Here is a 14,306-nt window from a genome sequence, read left to right as displayed (position 1 = left end):
ACACTGTCCTACCTGCAGGTGGCTTGGGACCCTGCCACCTACTGCCCGCCACCCCCGCTTCAGACTCAGTCACAGGTGGTAGGTCCCCAGATGACCCACCCTCTGTGTGACGTGGCCACGAGGCAGAGGTTCCCACGGCCCCCTCATTGGGTGCAGGGAGTTGGCAAGAGTGTTTACCCGTTTATTACGTAACGGGGGTGGGGGGGGCGGATAGAGGGCAGAGGTGGGCGGCACACAGGGAGACACACAGGGCCAGGGCTGGGAGACCCCGCTCGCAGGAGCCCCCGTCCCCGTGGAGTGGGGAGCGACATCCTCCCGGCACCTGGATGTGTGTGCGCCAGCCTGGAGGTTCTCTGAACCCCACACCATGGGGGGTTTGGGGGGCTCCCTCAAGGCTGCGCGATCAACTCTTAACGCCACTGCCAGCCCCTCTCCCTTCTCTGAGAAGGTGGGGTGGGGGCTGACAGTTCCAAGCTTCCAACCACGGCTCGTTCTTTGCCATGAGCAGCCCCCCTCCAGGAGCCCACCCAGAGTCACCTCCATAGAACGAAGGACACCCCATCGCCCAGGAAATGACACGGGTTTCAGGAGTCCTGTGTCAGGGGCTGAGGTCGGGCACCACATCTAGAAGAAAAGACAGCCCTGCTGCTCTTGTCACTTAGGAGTAACTAGGGTTTCAGGAGCTCGGTGCTGGGAACTGGGGGCAGAGACCCATGTATGTGTATTTTTTCTCTTCTCTCAAGGTGTTTGACCTCAGAAGTGTGCAAACGTTTTCCATATTCAAAAACTAACTTGTAAAAAAAGTCATTATAAAAAGAAACAACACGAGTGTAAATTTGTATAAAGTGTATAACATAACTAAAGAAAAGGCTTATTTCAAAGGACTTCAGAGCAAAGTATTTTGACAACTTGTTTTCAGTAGGATATGTTTTAAGGACAAAAAGAGCAACAAAGAAACCATAAATATCCTTAAGGAAGTGTCTTTGCAAGCATTAAATCTGGTATTGTTATTTGAAAGGATTTTTGTCTTTTCCAGGATAAAGCCAACAAGTAATTGCATGGGTGCAATTATTCCTGTGAGAGAAAAACGTGCAAAACCACCGCAGGGCATAAGTGTAACACTTCACCCTTAAATGTCAGCGGGAGAGGTTAACGCAATCTCCTGCTTTATGAGGTTTTTAATTTATTGAAAATAAAACCAAAAATAGTTCACCCATTTTTCTCACCCGCCACCCCACACACCAATCTCTCAGCTGTGTCTATGAGCTTTGATGTTTTGTTTTATTTTGTCGTTTGATTCCATATGTAAGAGAAAGCATTTCATATTTGGCTTTGTCCGACTCATTTCACTCAGCATAAGGCCCTCAAGATCCATTCATGTTGCGGAAAATGGCAGGATCTCATTCTTTTCCATGGTTGAATAATATCTGCTGTGTAAACATCCACATATATTCTTTATCCAATGTCCATGGCTGGACCCTTAGGTTGTTTCCATAGATTTGCTCTTGTAAACAGTGCTGCCATGAACCCAGGGGCTGAGATGTCTTTTTGACATTTCATTTTCTTCACTTAAATACCCAGACGTGCAATTGCTGGATCGTATGGTGGTTTTATTTTATTTTTTTTATTTATATAATTTTTTTATTTTCCCACTGTACAGCAAGGGGGTCAGGTTATCCTTACATGTATACATTACAATTACATTTTCCCCCCACCCTTTCTTCTGTTGCAACATGAGTATCTAGACAAAGTTCTCAGGTGGTTTTATTGTTACAATGGTCTGAGGACCCTCCGTGCGGTGTTCCAGGGATTTGCATTCCCATCGGCAGGACCTTATAGTTCTTTTCCTCCAGATCCTCGCCGGCGTTTGTCTCTTACCTTTTGACAATGGTCACTCCAGCAGATTGGAGGTGATACCTGGTCGTGGTTTTGATCTGCGTTTCCCTGACTATTACTGATGCTGAGCATCTTTTCACATACCTGTTGTCCGTCTACACATCGCCTTTGGAAAAATATCTACTCCGATCGTCTGCCCATTTTTAATCAGTGTTTTGTGGTTTTTGCTATGAAGTTGTGTGATTTCTGTACGCATTTGGAATACTAGTCCTTTATCAGAGCTGTGATTCGGAAATATTTTCTCCCCTCCAGCCTTTTCCGTCTTGTCTTGTTGATGATTTCCTTCGCGGGGCAGATGCTTCTTAGTTTGACGTAGCCCCGTTTATTTATTTTTGCTTTTGTAACTTTCGCTTATGATGTCAGATTGTTAAGAACTCATGGCCAATACATACGTCAGGGGATGTACCACTTATCTTTTCTTCCAGGAGTTTTATGCTTTCAAATCCTACATTCAAGTCTTCAGTCCATTGTGAGTTCATTTTTGTACACTGCGTAAGGCAGTGGTCCAATTTCATTCTTTTGCACATAGCTGGGTTTTTTTTTTTTTTTTTTTGCCACAATACCAGTTATTGAAGACACTGCCTTTTCCCTATGTCATACTCTTGGCTCCTTTGTCACAAATTAATTTACCATATATAGTGGGTTAATTTCTGGGCTCTCTAATCTGTTGTACGGTTCTATGTGTCTATTTTTGTGTCAGTACCATACTATTTTGATTACTCTAGCTTTATAATATTGTTTGAAATCAAAGCACATGATACCTCTAGCTTTTTTCTTCTTCCTCAAGATTGACTATTCAGGGTCTTTTATGGTTCTATACAAAGTTTAGATTGTTTGTTCTAGTTCTGTGAAAAATGCCATTGGAATTTTGGTAGGGATTGTACTGAATCTGCATAATGATTTTGGGTAGTGTGGACATTTTAACAATATTAATTCTTTCAATACATGAGCACAAGTATCTTCCCATTTATTTGTGTCTTCTTAAATTTCTTTCATCAATATCTTGCAGTTTTCAATATGTAAGTCTTTCACTTCTTTGGCTAAATGTATTCCCAGGTATTTTATTCTTTTTGATGCAATTGTCAATGAGGGTTATTTTTTAAATTTCTCTTTCTGATAGTGCATTATTAATGTGTAGAAATGCAACTGATTTTTGTGTATTGATTTTGTATCCTGCAATTTTACTGAATTTATTTAGTTCTAACGGTTTTTTGATGGCGTCTTTAGAGTTTTCCATAGAGAATATCCTATCATCTGCAAACTGCAACAGTTTTACTTCTTCCTTTCCAATTTGGATGCTTTTTATTTTTTTCTTGTCTAATTGCTCTGGCTAGGACTTCCAATACCATGTTGAATAAAATTGGCAAGAGTGAGCATCCTTGTCTTGATGTAAGAGGAAGTTTTCAGCTTGTCACTGTTGAGTATGATTGTAGCTGGGGTGTTTGTTATATTGAGGTGTGTCTCCTTTATACCAACTTTGTTGAGGGTTTTTATAAACAGGTATTAACTTTTTTCAAATGTTTTTTTCTGCATCTATTAAAATGGTCTATGATTTTTTTTTCTTTTTATGATCGCACTTGTGGCATATGGAAGTTCCCAGGCTAGGGGTCCATCGTAGCTACAGCTGCAGACCTAAACCACAGCCACAGCAACGCCAGATCTGAGCCACATCTGTGACCCACACTGCCGAATTGTGGCAATGCTGGATCCTTAACCCACTGAGCAAGACCAGGGATTAAACCCACATCCTCATGGAGACTACTTCAGGTCCTTAATTCACAGAGTCACAATGGGAACTTCTGATCATATGATTTGTATCCTTCATTTTATGAAAGTGGTGAGTCATATTGATGGATTTGCTCATGTGGAACGGGACTTGCATCCTGGAATAACACCCTCTTGATCATAGTGTCTGATCCTTTTAATGTTTTGGGGTTTTTTTTGTCTTTTTTTGCTATTTCTTGGGCCGCTCCCACGGCATATGGAGGTTCCCAGGCTAGGGGCCAAATCGGAGCTGTAGCCACTGGCCTATGCCAGAGCCACAGCAACGCGGGATCCGAGCCGCGTCTGCAACCTACACCACAGCTCACGGCAACGCCAGTTAACCCACTGAGCAAGGGCAGGGACCGAACCCGCAACCTCATGGTTCCTAGTGGGATTCGTTAACCACTGCGCCACGACGGGAACTCCTGATCCTTTTAATGTTAAATTCAACTTCCTAATAGTTTGTGGAGGATTTTTGCATCTATAAGAGATATTGGTTTATAATTTTCTTCTCTGGTTTTGGTATTGAGGTAATACTAGCCTCATAAAATGAGTTTCAAAGAGTTCACTCCTCTTCCATTTTTTCTAATTCCTCTTTAAGTGTTTCGTAGAATTCACCAGTGAAAACATCTGGTCCTGGATGGTTTGTTGGGAGGTCTTTGATTCCTGATTCAATTTCCTTGCTGGTAACTGGTCTCTCAGATTTTCTATTTCCTCATGAGTCAGTCGTGGCCATTTGCATGATTCTCAGGAGTTTCCACTTCTTCTGGTTGTCCAATTTACTGATGTATAATCATTCATAGTAGTCTTTTATACCTCTTTGAATTTCTGTGATATCAGTTGCAACATTTCCTCTCTCACTTTCGATTTTACTCATTTGAGCTCTTTTTTTCATTGGCTAGTCTAGCTAAAAGTTTATCAATTTTATCTTTTCAAAGAACCAACTCAGTTTCACTGATCTTTTCTATTGTCGTTTGAGTCTCTGTTTCACTTATTTCTGCTCTGATCTTTCTTATTTCCTTCCTTATCCTAACTTTAGGCTTTGTTCTTTTTCTGGTTGTTTGAGGTATAAAGTTGGGTTGTTTATTTGAGACTTTTCTTCTTTCTTAAGGAAGGGATTTACTGGCATGACTTCCTTCTTAAAACTGGTTTTGCGGCATCCCATAAGTTTTAGTATATTGCATTGCCATTTTTATTTGTCTCAGGGTATTTTTTATTTCTCTTGTGAGTAATTCTTTGATCCTTTCATTCTTCAGCAGCGTGATGTTTAACCTCTGAATATTTGTGAGTTTTCCAGTTTTCTTCATGTAAATAATTTGTAGTTTCCTAATAGTCAGAAAAGACACTTGATGTGATTTCAAGCCTCTTAAATTTATTGAGTCATTTTGTGGCCTGGTGTATGTTCTGCCTTGGAAAATATTTCACATGCACTTGAGAAGAATGTATTTTCTGCTGCTTTTGGATGACATTTTCTGTAAATGTCTGTTAAGTCCATCTGGTCTAACACGTCATTGAAGGCCAATGTTCCTTCATTGACTCTCTGTCTGGATGTTCGATCCATTGATGCAAGTGGGACTTTTTTTTTCAAGTGAGATATTAAAGTCCCTTACTATTATTATATTGCGGTCAATTTCTCCCTTTAGGTCTAATAATTTTTGCCTTATATGTTTAGGTGCTCCTATATTATACCTGCTGGTTGAATTGGTCCCTTTGTCATTATGTAACGCCCTTTTCCCTCCTATCATGGTCTTTGTTTTAAAGCTTATTTTATCTGATATAAGTATAGCTACCCCAGATTTCTCTTGGTTTCTATTTGCCTGGTGTATTTTTTTCCACACCTTCATTCTCGGTCTGTGTGTGTCCTAAAGTCGATCTCTTGTAGGCAGCAAAGAGATGGGTCTTGCTTTTTAAGGTGTGCAGCCACTCTATTCCTTTCGACTGGAGAATTTAATCCATTTACATTTAAAGCAATTGATGATAAGCATGTGCTTATTGCCATTTTTAAAAGTGTCTTCTGCCTGTTTTTATATTTTCTCTCTATATCTTGCTGTCTTGCTCTCTTCCTTTGTGGATTGATGATTTTCTTTAGTGGTATGCATATACTCCTTTCTCTTTATCTTTTGGGTGTTTACTGCAGGTTTTTGCCTTGTGGTTACTGTGAGGCATCCGTATAAGAGCTTATATCTAAAACGATCTATTTTAAGTTGATGACAGCTTAAGTTTGATCCCACTCTAGGGCTCAACATTATTACCCTCCCCCTACATGTTTTATGTGTGGGTTTTGTTTGTTTGTCTGTCTTTTGTCTTTTCAGGGCTATGCCTATGACATATGGAGATTTCCAGGCTAGGGGTCCAATCGGAGCTGTAGCCACTGGCCTACACCACAGCCACAGCAACACAGGATGTGAGCCACATCTGCGACCTGCACCACAGCTCACGGCAATGCCAGATCCTTAACCCACTGAGCGAGGCCAGGGATCGGACCTACATCCTCATGGACACAAGTTGGGTTCACTAACCACTGAGCCACCACAGGAACTCCTTGTTTTATAATTCTGATGGCACATCTTACCATTGTAATCTCATGCTGTAAAAACAAAGTGGAATTTCCTAGCTCTTGTCTCTGAAAAGGATGAGAAGCAATGACTACCCAGTCACAACAAACACTGAGAGTACCCAGATTCTGGTTTCTAAAGCCCTTGCCCAGTTTTTAAAAGCTCAGGGGCAAATAGTTGATTTCAGAGCAGAGGCTGGCATTATTCAAGTTGGGCCTGGGACCACCCTGTCCCTAGGCATCACAGACTAGGAAGGGAGGTCAGCCCAAAAGGGCACAAAGGCCAGTGGAAGTTGGCCTTTCACTGGCCAATGCTAGCCACGTCATTGGAGGGAAAAATGACTGCACTTGAGCACAGCATGATTCAGACTTAAAAATCCACTTCTTCCTAATGACCCTAAAAACAAAAGTAAAAAAGTTTTTTAATCACTCTTGGTACCATGGGACATAATCGTACCAACCCTTTCTTCTGAAAATTAATAATTAAAGGGGCAAAAGGGAAAGAATTAAGTATTCATCTTATTTTTCCTGCACAGCCCATGTTTTGGGGCCACCGAATGGCCCTCATGGATAAAGTGGACATCTCTTCCTTACGAAGAATTCCAGCTAGTCCATTTCAAATGAATGTTGGAACACAGAAAATGAGCATTTTACAGGTTCTTGGGAAATAACAACCTAGAGTCACCAGCAGACTCTAAAGCTATTAGGCAAATGCCACCAGGAACCTGGACATTCATGGCAGCCACAGTCCCTTGCTGGGCAAAGGAGGGACACTGCGGCTGTAGAGTGGAGAGGCCAGGCTTCCGCCTCCTGCTACACTGGTCAGTCCAAAAGCATCCTCAGAGCCAAGTCGCCAGGTGTCCTCTGAGCGACGCGACACCAATGAAGTTTTGCTGCCAAAAACAAGGTGCCCGAGTCTAATGAGGCCTTTGGATCTAACTTCTCCTTGACAGAAAATCACAGAGAAAGGGAGATGGAGGCCAGTCCGATGTCATCGCAACAGGAAGAAAAGTCCCTGAATGAGGGACTTTTGACCTCGTTTCTTGGATAAGCCTTGACACTCAAGAAAGAAAAAAAAAGGAGGAACTCTTTACAGATTAAAAGAAATATAAGAGACATAAAAGCAAGGGCAGGTTGGGACTTTGTATGATTCAAACAAACCAGCTGTGAAATAAGATCTGGGGACTGTGGGGAATTTACAGGCGAACTTGCATCGGTGGCCGCAGAGGGAGGGACCCGCCTCTGGCTAGTGGTGATGCCATCGTGGAGGTCGTGTGAGAAGTTCTCTGTGACCTGTCAAAGATTTATCACATATTTAGAGGGGAAATACCTTGATACATGAGATTTCCTTTTACACATTTCACGGACACACAAATAACAAAGCTGACGGCAAAAGAGCCGTGGTTGTTCGTTTGTGGATGGAGGTGAGGGAGGTCATACTTTTCTCCGATTTCTGCATCTTCAAACATTGTCACGATAAAAAGGATTTCCGGAAGGGTCTGCCTCGCACCGTTCTTGGCGGTCCTGTGTGGTTTGGTGGAAGCACAAGGAAGCCTGGGCTTCAAGGGTCTCCCTCGATGTACAACGTCGGCCGCCCCTGCCGGCTGCTCCGTGCCCGTGTGTGAAGCCTGCTTCTCAGCCCAGGTACAACTTCCTGACCTGGAAGCACCCAGGTGAATAGGGGCAGAGGCACCCCCAGGAGAGCTTACAGGAGACCAGAGCTAGTGCAGGGCGGTCTCGGATTCCTCTGCGTGCGCTGAGCCAAGAACACCCTCCTTTTAGAGAACCCCAGGTCACATGGCCAGAGAGCAGGGACCAGGACGGCACCCAGGGCCACCTGTGTCCCGTGGCAGCCGCCTTCCCAGCAAAGACAGCACAGCAGGCGGACAGCTGGGCAACCCGGCGAACTGATGGGTCTGGGGTCGGGGGCAGGCAACTCCGAAGACGTTTCCCAGGCTACCCTTCCATGCCCAGGACCACACTCCACAGTGACAGCCTGGGGTCGCCGGGCTCCCACGGGGCCTTCAGGCCTGTGAGCAAGGACAGACCCATGTTTGAAAACAACGGGGGTGGGGGGAGCATGGGGATTTCACTTGGCAAGTCAGCCTTAGGAAGTGATAGTGCAAACCCATGGATTCTTTTATAACTATTAACTACAATTGTTACAAATCTGGGATAGTGAAAAGCTGAAAATGATCCAAATTTCTTAAAGGACAGTTTCAAAGGACAGTGGCGATACAGTGTGGCCCCAATCTTTAATTATATGGAGTCATATTGATAAAGTGGAAGAAAATAAACTAAAAATCGCCAGAACTCCCTGTGATGGATGGTAAAGTTGAAGCTGACTCGCTGGTGGCCTGCGTGGTTTCCCGTGGTGACGGGGTGCCAGGGGTCCTTTCTGACACCTGTGAGAGTCCCGGAACCACACCTAGAGCCTGAGGTGCAGGCCGTGGGTATTACTGACATTTTGCAAGCGAGGAAACGGAAGTTCGAAACATCGAGGTGACCGTAGCGGGTGGGTGGCGGAGCCCAGGGCCCAGCCCGAGACGAAAACACCGAGCCAAGCTTCACTGCACACTCAGGGTCCTGTTAAAAATGCAGCTTCCTGGGCCCCACCCCAGCCCCTGATGGGATCTATCTGCGGAGCCCAGGATTCTGCACCGACCAGCACCCAGGGACAGGCTGAGTATCACGGTCAGACACGGCCCAAGTGCCGACCTGGCGTGGCTGCGGGATGTGGTCCCAGGAGCTGGATCGTCCAGGGCCTGAAACCCACCCATCCCAGTCCGCTGGTTAAGTGCCCGCTCCCTTGCCTTGGCATCTGGCCTATGAACCTCCCTGGAGAAGACACTCACGCCCACGGGCTCCCCAACCCTCAGCGGCCTGTTTCACCGACAAGGAGGCCACTAGGTTGGGGACGGACCGGGGCGGGGGTGGGGCGCGAACCTGAACTCAGATCTGCCCACCCACCCAGAGTCCTGGGACTGCCCAGGACGAAAGGAACACGGAGCCCAGGGGATGAGGGGTGGGCATGTCAGAGACAGGCCGCGGCCCAAGGTGTCAGATTCCAGAAGGTTCCTTGGAGACTGGCTCTTAGCTGAGCCTGACGCTAACTCAACTTTGGCCCCTGGGAAGAGGGAGAGCTGAGGTCACCACGGGTCCCGCCGGCTCTGCCCTTGTTGGGGGCGGTCCCCTCGGCCAGACCAGAATGTTTGCTGCCCATCAGGGAGGGGTGGGGGGGCTGCTCCATGACCCACCCGAGTCTCCTTGTGCAAAGGGAGCACTGCAGCTTTTCTTGTCGGAGCTGCGGCGTCCCTGGTGCGGGCAGTGGCCAGGCTGTGGCCAGACCGTCCGGGTCTGGCTCCAGGTTTCCTGTCGGGCAGGCCGGGCTGACGTCAGGCTGTGTGGGGCTCACCCTCTCCAGCAGTGTGGAGGCGGGGCAGGTGCAGACCTGGCAGGGCTGGGAACCTGTGCCCTGGGCCTGGGGGCAGCCGGGCGGGGACCATGTGACCACACCCGGGGGCCCACACCTGGCAGCATCTTGCCAGGTCCAGGGAGAGAAAGTGGAAACCAAAAATCCTGGCACAAAGGGAAGCTCCTCCAGGCCCCCAACAGGAAGCCGGCTGGACAGGAAGGCGAGGGGTCTGGGCTGGTGGGCTGGCAGCTCAGGCACCGCTGAGGGGTCCCTGGGGGCTGCAGCCCCTCCAGCCCCGCCCCCGTCCGTTCCCACCTCTGACTCCACATGGACCTCCCGCCCCTCCTCCTGGGTTTCCAGCCCCTGGAGTGAAAAGTTACAATGAGCCCACCTGCAGCCTGGAGGTGGCCACACTGTGTCTACTGCACCAAGGAGCAGGGGCCGCCCCTCCCCCCTACCTGAGCCCGGGGAGGCCCCCCAGGGAGCCCTGAGCCATCTCCCCGCCCCCCCACTTCCAGAGGGCCATTTCAGAGAGAAACCAGACTGGGCTCCTGGGTGGGAAGGGGGCTGCTAAGGGTGGGGCCTGCCTGCTCAGAGCCCAGCGGGTACCCAGCCTGAGGCGGCAGAGGCCAGCGCTCAGCACCTCCGCCCATCACCTCGGGGCTGGAGGCAGGCGATCCTACCTCCAGGCCGCCCCTGGCTCAGCACAGTGCCTCCAGGCCCCCGGATCAGAGCCCCAGGCCGAGGGGCTGAGTGGGCTTGGAGGCCTCCCGTTCCCAGGGGCTCCAGGAACCACGGGGTACCCTGCGCGTTTGTAGGGCACAGGCGCAAGGCATGGGGACACCCAGGGGTCTGAGGCCTCTCGACACTTTTCAAAGCCCAGGCACATGCGTGTCCCAACCACCCGTCCAGAGCTCCCCTCGCGCAAACAGCAGGACGTGTCTGAGCCTGGGAACCGCCGTCAAGGAAAAAGCTGTTTGTCACATCATCCCTCCTGGTGTGGGTGTGGGCACGTGTGTCTCTGTGTGTGTGTGCTCTGTGTGTGTACCTGTGTGTGTGTGCTGTGTGTGTCTGTGCCTGTGTACTGTGTGTAAGTGTGTTTGTGTGTGCCTGTGTGTGTGTGTGTGCTGTGTGTGTCTGTGTGTGTGTGTGTCCACCCTCCCTCTCAGGGGCTTGGCATCCCTGCCGGAGCCAAGAGGGCAGGTGGCATGGAGACCAATAGGCCTCGGACAGACGAGCCCTGCACACACATGTACACACACACACACACACAAGGGCTGCCGCGAAAAGCAGAGGAGCAGAGGGGGCCTATTGCACAAGCGTGGCCAGAACCTGTGGGGTGGGGACACACAGGGATATGCCAGTGACTTGAGGCCCTAAGAGGCTCAGATCGCTGCCTCCTCAATGGCGCTGAGTGCCTGGCCCCGGGGGAAGCAGCGCGCTGCACCCTGTGTGGAGGCTGGGGGCTGGGGGGGCTGCACCCTTGATCAAACTCCCCGAGGCTGTGGTCAGCCAGGGACGCGGCAGCAGACAGCCCCCAGCCCCAGGCCTGCCTTACCTCTGCGGGGCTGAGGAGCAGGCCGCCCAGGGCCCTTCACCGGGGGTGGGAGGGGCTGCTGGGTGGGGGGGTCAGAGTCCCAGCGTCCTCGCTCCAGCCGCGTGGTTTGTGGGGCTACAGGACCCTAAGGAGAAGAAGGCAGAGGGGGCTGAGCGGCCCACAGGGAGGGACTCCCTGTCAGAGAAGGGTTGAGTGGGGTGGCCAGGAGCCAGGGAGCACTGGCGGCCACCAGGAGCTGCAGGGAGCAGGGGGGCCGGGGACCCTCCCCTGGAGCCTCAGGAGGGAGCTCACTCTCCCAGCATCTTGGTTCACACTTGGCCTCCAGACTCAGAGAGAATAGATTTCTGTTCCCCAACACGCACACGCACACACACGCACACACTCAAGCACAGGCACCTGCTCTGGTTTGTTTTGCGCTGAGTGGTTTAGGGGACCCAGCTGCCCCCACAGTGTGCAGTCTTCTCGGGAGGGGTGGGTCATTTTATGAGGGGTGGGGCCCTGGACACCCCCTCTGTGGGGCTTACGCCAGGGCCCCAGCCAGCCCAGGGCCAGGGCCAGCCAGCCGGGGATGCGCTCAGCTTGTCCTTGGGAAGGGACGTCCAGGACAGAGCCCCAGGCTCAGCTCGTGTCCCAGGCCCCCCGCCCCAGGGCAGCTTCCTGGCGTCCGTCCTCCCGGGACCACGCCCACCATGTCCCGGGCTTCAGCTCCAGTTCCAGCCGGGCCTACGTGAGCAGGACAGACCCAGAGAAGCGGGGGCCTCTCATGGGCCCGGCGCCCTGTTGAGCTGCAGGCCATCCGGGTGTGCGCTGGAGAGGAGCTTAGACGTCACCCATCGCCCGAGATTAGGGGGCTCTTCCTTCCGGCCTCTGGCTTCTTGAATGTCACCCCCTCCGAGCAGTCCTCCCTGACCACCTGACTCAAAGCTGCCCCCGTCCCCGCCTTTCACACCACGTGCCCGGGCCCTCGGCACAGCGCTGGTCGGGTGGGCCATGTGATGCAGTGGTCAGGGCCTGTGCTCCGAGTCCAGGGTGCCGGCCTTTGGCTCTGGCTCCTGCGTGACCTTGGGATGGTCACCTGACTTCTCTGGGCCTCTGGGTTATGGTAGCCGCTGCTCCATGGGCTGGTTTAAAGAGCTAAGAGGCTTGAAACGGTGCTGGAGGGAGGAAGGGCCGTGGGCGCCTTGACCCCAGGGGCAGGGTCTGCCTCTGCTCAAGACCATGAACTCGTCAAGAGCAGGGAAGCTGCACCTGGCACCCTGGCCTGAAGGGGCCACATGCGGAGGGATGCGCGACCTGGTCGGCTGCCTCCCAGCCCGGCTGTACATCTGTCCCCGCCACCCTTGGCGTTACAGAAAGCTACCTGGAAAGGCAGCCCTCGTCCCCCACAGGGTCTCAGACTAGAGCCCCCATGTCTGCGTTGGAAGCTTCAGCCTGACCTTCTGTGACCCCAGGGGACCAGCTGTCCAGGGTCACTGGCCCAGTGAGAAACCAGTGGAGGCAGAGGGTGGGCTGGCCTCTGGCCGGACAGACACAGGCCTGGGCGCCCCCATGGAATTGCTGGAGAGCGACGACAAGGTCAGAAAGGAATGGGAGCAGGCAGCCCTCAAACTGAGAGCAGGGACCCCCCACGCCCCACCTCCTGCTCAGCTCCGACTCTGACACAACGCCTATGGATGGACACCGGGGACTAGGCCCACCGGGCAGTGGTGCAGTGGTTTGCATTTGCAGTGACAGAAGCCGCTGGAAATGCAGTGAGGTGACACCCCTGTGCTCCCAGCACCCCCTGCCCTCAGAGAAGGGGGGGGGCATCTGTCGGGGCTGGTCCGCAGCGCGCGGGAAGCTGCCGGCTCCACAGCTGCCCCGCTGTCTTAACGACCAACCTGTGGCTGCCCGGCAGGCAGGCGGGCTGCTGGCATTGCACAGCCAGGTGGACAAAGCAGGCCCTTAAAAAGCCATCCGGACGCACTTGCCCGCCGGCCGGGGTGGGCGAGCCGGGACCAGGCGAGGCAGGGCGCATGATTCTCGGTGGTGCCCTGGGTGTCCCGTCCTTGTCAGCCGACTGCAGCCTGGATTGGATGTTGGCAGCCTGATGGGCGGAGAGCACACGGGACTGAGTCACAGCGGGTGAGAGGCCACACTCCGGGGAGAAAGCAGGGGACCCACGTGGTCCCCAGGCTCGGCGGACCCTCCCCCCTTGGTCTCCCCTTTTGTCCATTACCCATATTTGCTCATTTGGTCGGTTTATTCACCGGAGACCCAGGCGCTGTCCTCGGTTCTGGAGACGCAGCAGAGACCCAGCCTCGGTCCCGTCCCCACGCAGCTGGCAGCCCAGGGCACGGACCGAAGACCCAGACAGCCTCGGAGACGGTCAGTGATGCCAGGCCCTGCGGGCCTGGCTCTGGACCCCTGGACCCGGCGAGGCAGGGAGATGACGTGGGCCTTGTGGAGAGAAAACTCGCAGGGATGTCCTGTGTGTGTCACCGCGGCCCGCGAACCACGAGACCCAGAGCAGGGCCAGGACCATGGATGGAGAGGCCGGCCGAGGCTGCCGGGCAAGCGAGTGGGCCCCCACGGCTGCACCGACACCTGTGCCAGGACCACGCTTCCCGAGGGACCGCACGGGGACCCCAAGGCAGCCCAACCCTGGGACCCCCAGTGCTTCCTAGCCGGCCGCGCCCAGCTCGCAGCCCAACCTGCGCCCCTTCCCACTGTCCTGCATGGGGGGCAGCACTGCCACCTCAGGCTCCCCCCTCACGCCCTGTCGCGTGGGCGTGTCCCTGACAAAATCCGGTCTTGGAGTCCACTTCTCAGGTGGCCCAGCCTAACAGCCCCGGGCCTCTCGGTCACGGCCTGTCACAGCCCAGAGCCCGCCTGGGCATGGCGTGGACAGGAGTCACTGGCTTCGGCGGGAGGGACCGGGCTCCAGGCCAGCCCTTCCCCAGACGAGCTCTGGGGACTCATCGTTGAGCCATGTCATCTGTACAAAGGGAGACGCGAGACCAGAGGTTTCCCCGGGACCTCCTGGCTCGGGGCATGGCATGGCCTGTGCCCTGGTTGCCTCCCAGGGACTTGGGCTCTGCCGGCAGCACTCAGGTGCCCATGGAGCCAAGGTCAGGAGC

The sequence above is a fragment of the Sus scrofa genome, chromosome 13 (genome assembly GCF_054392235.1).
Source record: "Sus scrofa isolate SSC_HxYL_T2T_F1_AM1 chromosome 13, Sscrofa_HxYL_maternal_Yorkshire_Landrace_v2.0, whole genome shotgun sequence".
Taxonomy (NCBI): domain Eukaryota; kingdom Metazoa; phylum Chordata; class Mammalia; order Artiodactyla; family Suidae; genus Sus; species Sus scrofa.
Note: the sequence above shows the minus strand (reverse complement) of the source record.